A 7,140-nucleotide genomic window follows, 5' to 3' on the forward strand; every position below is an offset into this window, starting at 1 on the left:
TAATTATGTTAATAATTAGATGCCTAAGGTTTAACGGCCCTATTGAAGAGAGTTATAATGTTAGGGTTTGATCGACCTTTGTTCCACAAACGCGCAGCAAGTTTCCTTAACAGTAATAAATGAACACCAAACGGTTACGTTATCATTTATTATTTACATTTGGAAGAAATATATTTCCTTTCTCCAAGTTTCATTTTTCCGGGTTTCGACTTTATTTATTGGCATCCTTGATATATATTAATTCTATCTAGTGCGTTGTGCTTTAATTATTTGGTGTAAAAAACAGAAAAACAGAAAATGTTTAGTATTGTTTATGGAATATTGCGATATTGTTACACAACTTATAATAAATTTTTACCGCCAACGCTAATTAAACTAGAAAGCACGTGATTGTTAAGAATTCCCACGGAATTGCAACTGCCTTCATAAATTTGATGATAATAGGATTAAGCTCGCTTATTTGGTGCCCAAATGCGACGAGAATTTCAGTTACTCTTGATAAAATCGGAGACCAACGATATATTGGAAGGTAGTTTACGAACTCACATTCAAGGGAAATTATTATGTTCTTGCAAATATTTACAAACATACTTTTGTTCCTCTGTACAGACTTGGTGCCACGTAAATGAGAATTTGAACCGCCAAGTTTGCTGTAGATGCTTGTAATTGCTTTGCGAGCTTTTCGTTTAATGAGCTTTCCATACGTAAAATGGCTCGCTATCGGGCGACGGTCTTTCACACGTGTTTCTCACCTTGTTTTGGAGAAAATGTACATCTTGCGCAACTGGGGTAACCACAACAGGTCTAAAGACGGTGGCCTTTCGACGATGAATGGCGGTGTCGGTGGCGACTGTCACTTTTATATAGCTCCGGTTGTATTACGATAAGAACACTGCACATATTAATTTTCTTCTCGATGTGATTTTAAGTGAACCGCACCTTTGACATATATTACTTAAAATAAGAATGGTCAGTGTATCCTCTCTGAATTATTACGACCAGTCGCTCTGTTAAAAACGCAACATCAGAGGTAGGATCACTGTCGATGAGAGGAACAGATAAAATTTATTATTAGCAACTGTCTTTTTTAAAATCGTTGAAGTTGGCCATGAACTTATGAACACACAAACAAACATAACTTTACAAAATAGAATTTTAGCAGTATACTGTTTGATTATTAATCCGTCGTTCGGTTTGCGCAATCTCAACTTTGCCTTCGGCATGGAATTTTTAAAGCAGACCCATTAATAAATATCAAAGGGGACTGTTTAGTCTTTAGACAACCTCTCTGGCGACTTTACTACTTTTTTTCCAGCAACTTTTTCCAAAATTCTTACTTCAAGATGGCACACCGTTACCGAAGCAAATATTAGTTACGGCTTATGATGTATGGACGAACAGAAGAAGTAATCTAATGGAAAATTTGTAAAAAATAATTGTATATGTATCTTTTAAATAATGGTCTTGTTGGAGTCTTTTTTGATCTAACTGAAGTCTGATAAGTCAACAAAATTTCAGAAACATCTATCAAATATTTTCAAAAATATACGTCATTCAATGAAATATAATTTTTGTATTGGTGACGTTAAAAAATGACAAATTATTCATTTCAAAATTGGCCAAATAGTCCTTAAAAGCTATATGTAACTTAATCTAATCTCATTCACAAATAAATACATTAAATAAATGAATTACCTTGCGTTAACACGAGCGACAAAGGCAAAAGATAAATTAAACTGTAATTTACACTTGAATGAACAGTAGCAACTTCTATATTTCATGTAATGAATTGTTGTGCAATTCGTCACGACGTTGGTAAAGATAAACGGCAATTATCTACAGGTTACCGGCAAGTTTGCAATTTCCGGTATTTGCGATAAACATCTGCATTGCGATTCTTCCATCTTCGATACAATGTAATAGATCAGTTCCAGCTAATCGACAGTGTGGCGCAGTTCAGTTAAAGCTGGACTGTGGTGCTAAGGGTTCAAGGTTCGAATCCGGGTTCGGGCATGGATATTCGTAAATGCATAGTGGGTTGGGTTGGTAGAGAAGCCTTGGCTGAATAATAAAAAAACGCGAGTGGGTTTTTCATTTTAATCAAGAACACGGCACTTCTTTACTGCGATAACAGCAATGCTCGTAACATACAAAGAAAAATATATCCAAAAACTATAATGCCAAAAATCAGACCTAAATCCAATTAGTTTGAAGTTACGTGCCCCATTAATAAATGGGTTTCAGATTTCGGGATAGATAAAACAAAGATAAGTAATTAAATTAACACATACGGCATAACGTAAAAGGTAATGTGTTAACAAAGAGGAATTATATGAAAATAACTTTACCTCAAGAGGATTACCGCACTACCCATTCGCGTGAAGACGCTTAGATAATTGGTTTAAATAATTTTGACTTCGGAATTTTCAAACCGACATTCTTCGCTACAAATTTGCAAGTGTGTACCTACTTTTGGGTTAATTTTTCGAATAAATGACGCGCCAGTTTTTCTTCTCTCAGTAGTCAGTTGAACTTATCTGACAATTAGTTGTAATGGAAATATGTATTTACATTGGAGTTTATCTATCAAAGATAGTTCAATTAAGACACAAAATATGAAACTGGAACACTATTAATTTTCCCTCGTAAAAGATACCAAATGTGGTTTCCGTGCTCTTAAGTTAATTAATTTAATTAACTATTAAACTACAAAAAATTAAGATCGCGAAAGCAATAAAATGGATATAAATTCAGACACACGTGAAACCTTAAAACGAAGACATTTTTATTTCAAATACATACTATTATTTAGATAGCTAATTATATTAAAAGATAATCAATTTATTTAAATGAATCATGTAAGTAGTTGTAGATAATTTTAATCTAAATAATGCCAAACAATTGGCGATAACTTACATTGATATTGTCTCAGATTGTCTGATCAGATGCGCAAATGCTGTTCGGATATTCCATCCATACATCCAAAGAAGTAAACAAATTAACATTTGGCAAAAAGCTTGAAAGTACATATAATCACAAATACAAGTTTACAGTTTTATTATACCAATTACTCCAAACTCCACACTAACGTCCCGCTCAATTTCACATGTAAACACTGCCTTATCGTTGTACTTCAAAAAATTGATAAAAGGTGTTTGCCATTATTTTAAAATAAATCATCTTATTGACTCTTTATCTTAAGTTTTTTTTATTAAATTTAATCAGAAATTTTTCGCTTCTGCATCTAGCGTGTTATGGAATTCTAAAATTCTCCGACCGTTGAATCTAGGGAAAAATGAAAACGAAACTTGACATTTTCAATTTTTCAAAAATTTCAAATGGCGTTTACAAATAAAAGGGTGGTTCGGTAATTGTGGAACGAAGAAACTGTGGACCTGGTTCCTTGGAGGTAGCAAACGGCGACCAAGACCAAACTTTGAGGCCTGCCATCCCCATAGGAGTAGTTCTATCTGGTGTCCTAACCGCATTTGTATTTGTAGGTAAGTTCGCAACCAATGTTTGCGGGCTACTTTGAATGTTGGTGGTAGAGATGCCAGGTTGAAATTTGATTTTACGAGGGCCATGGAAAACAGGTCAAATCTCAATGTATCTAAAGTATCTCCTGAGTAATCGTCACCACCATTAACACGGTAAAGATGACCAGGAGTAGTGCGTCTTCTTTGGCTGCGGAGCTCAGCCGATGACTCCTGTGTTAATAGACAACAAAATTAGTAACAGGGAAAGGATCATGGGATTAAAACCATTCAAACAAAGAAACCTTTTGTAGGATTTAAATTCGATTTTGCATTTTAATCCCACTGGTCGATTAAGAATAAATGCAAATTCTATATTTTTCGAAATGGATATTAATAATATTTCGTATTAATTTAAGTTTAATGGTTTAACAATACATGACACATCTCAAACTAAAAGTAATGGTCAACGCATGACCAAATTGTTCTTATTTTATTTGTCGACCGCGTGCGTGCGGGGTAATACGTCCAAAGAAGCTTTGTAAGCTTTTCTTTCTTGCAGGGCTTTTGTTTTAATTTTGTTTCGTTGTGTTTTAGAATAAATGTTTGTCAAATGTAGCTATTGCGCAGATGAATCTGCAATTTACGACAGTTGGTGAAATCACTATGGAATAAATTTGAAGGTAACTACTATACCTTGTAAGTACTTATAATTTGAATTAATGCCGAACCATTTCTTAAAACCTATTGTTTGAATGAAAACCGTTGTAGGTTTCTTAAAAACAAGATTTGGTTAAACGCGTTCAAATGTAGTCTGAGAAATCGCTGTTACGCCTTTTCCAACGTGTAGCTACTTTAATAGGAGCCTTCAGATTATCAAATCATGAAGGAAATGCTTCACAATCGACTGGCTACGCTATATATATATGTAGAATTTAGAACGTTGGCTGCAGAATTTTGCGCGAAAATTGACAGTTTTCATCGAGCTGTAAATTTACAATGCGCGTTAGAGAACTCTCGAATTACACGTGACGTTATTTGTACGAGAAAATCTTTCGGGATAAAATCATAAAGCTAAACATCGTCATTTTTATGCCGCTTGCTGTATTGAAATCGGCTTTTCCGCCCTAGATACTCCCAAACTTTTGATATTCAAAGTTGCGCTCGCTCTAAAAAAAGTTTTCCAAAAAAAATGTACAATGAGCGACAAATGCAAATTATGAAACCGATTTGCATAATTTACTACGTGTCAATAAACGTGCCCTCCTAGAAAAGGGCGAAAGAGAGAAAGAAAGACGCGTCTCTAATTAATATTTTAGTCATAGCATCTTTTTATTATCCCCCGAAAAAAGCTCTAGTTAATTTCGACCGTTTTAAATAAAAGCCCCTTTCCGCCGTCCCTTAAAGGGAAAATCGTAAACCTTTTTTTTATACTCTATAAATTAGCAATTATAACGAAACCCTTTTTAAGAGATAAAACCAACGAATCGGCAAACTTGAATCAATCGATACCGATTTCTTTCTTCCGTAATGGCCTACAATAGGTAGGTACATTTAAAACGAAATTTCAAAGAAACTTTCCGTAAAGGAGCGCATCGGAGAAAAAATTTGGAGTTCTTTGTTCGTCCTGTTTAGATATATCTTTGACAGGCTGTAACAATAATGACCGATTGGAGTCGACGTGCCATTTCTCTACCTCAGGGTGGGAACACCAAAAAAATAAAATAAATAAACGCGTCGACCTAGAACTCTTTATTAAAGGTGTAAAAATGTAATCCTACAATTGTCTTGACCTCCTTACAATAGATTGCAACATTGACATTGCGCGCATTGTTATTAAGATTTCTTGATACCTCGCCGTTTCTATATTTATTTAGCCTACATTTATCAATTAAATCTAATTAAATTTTCCACAGCGCGAACGGTGGCGGGGGCTGCCGACTTTTTTAATTACAAATTCTCCGCTTGCTCGCAAGTTTACTAAACCGAACTTTTAAACGTCGCAATTTAAAATCCGATTCCTCTATTTTTAGCACGCCAAATTAATTGGACAATATTCGCCGGATTTATTTCGATAGATTCCATCGGGCGTTCTAAATTTAAAAAGCAAAAACTTGTTTTCGAGTGAACTTTTAGGATTTGAATTAATAAACAGTGCTCATTTTCTTTGTGGTTCTTCTCCTCAAGTTGAATTTCGCAATTTGGAAAGACAAGCTTTCGGCTACCGGGGAGAAACTAGGTCGCCCCCTTCTGTCGAGAGAATAAATCGCTCGTAATGCTTTACTAAATCTAACATGTCAATGTCATTCGGCTTCGCAGATAATTGGCAAATTAAAAGCGCGAAAAACGTATTTCGAGAAAATCTCCCAACTGGATGAAATAATTTATTATTTGGCCGAATAACATGGTAAATACAACGTAAGTCGCGGATTTACATAATTGGGACAAACACGCTCAACATATGATTCACAAGTACAGAAAATGGCAGTTTCGCAATAGAAAGAAGTGCCCCGAGCTAGGTACATTTAACCATATTTGCCATTTTATTTTTGAGGTATATATTTTATTTATTTCTAAAATGAGAACGAATACATATTTATTTATTTGACCAATAATTCATAACTGCACCTATGAAAATAATTAAGAGCTCGGCAGTAATTTATGTATGCTGCATACACGTACAGGATGTTATATTTTTGACACTTTTACAGGGTATCTCTCTCTATCAAAAAGTAATATAGGCGCAATGTGCTTGAAAAAAAAATTTTCAATTTCAAAAGACCGTATATTTTATAGTTAAGAGATAGGTACACAAAAATGTTTATTACAAAAGTTTCTTTCCAGAATAGAATAAGAAATTTGAACTCAAAATGTTCACCAGTTCCTAAAATATAGGAAGCAAACATAATGATTGTTGAATAATTTGCCGTTTTAAAAAAGTGTACAGGATCAGAAAAAGCGCTTATTGGCCCTAATTATTTTTAAATACGACACTATATAATTTAATAAAAAAAGATAGCATATTAAATTCTGTTTTCAAAAAGATAACACATAGGGATAATATTCAAAAAAGATTAAAAGGGTTTAAAAGAGAATTTTAAAAAAATGTAAAAAAGTAGGATTAAAAAAATTCAAAAAGACTTTTTGAATTTTTTTAAAATGTTTCTGAATTCTTGTGAATCAATATTAAATTTTTTTAGTAGGTACATACTTTATTTTTAAAAAGAGAATTTAAGATGCTACTCTTTTAGAATAAAATATATAGTGTCCCATTTAAAAAATGAGGTTAGATCCGCAGTGACGTATTAAGGGTCAAAAATGCCCTAAACCCTAGAAGATTTTGCGCGCCATATCAGACAAAAGATTGTTTAATATTCAATAATAAACCCACTTTTACGAAATTACAAATGACAAAATAAGATGCATTTACATAGAAAACAAAACAGGCATATAGTGTAGGAACGAATGTAATTAAAAATGTATGATTAATTTAAATGCTTCCTTGCAAGCCTTATTCTCTCCTTCATAAATCAAATTTCAAGAATAAGATAATGCATATCTACGCTCACTCCCGCTCACTACTGCTTTTCTGCTGATTTTAATGGTCGATTCACCTTACTCTAACTTTTCTCCTTTTAAAACAAATGGAGAAAAATTCTTGTACTTA

This window comes from Photinus pyralis, unplaced genomic scaffold, assembly GCF_008802855.1.
Source record: "Photinus pyralis isolate 1611_PpyrPB1 unplaced genomic scaffold, Ppyr1.3 Ppyr1.4_LG6, whole genome shotgun sequence".
NCBI classification, from domain to species: Eukaryota; Metazoa; Arthropoda; class Insecta; order Coleoptera; family Lampyridae; genus Photinus; species Photinus pyralis.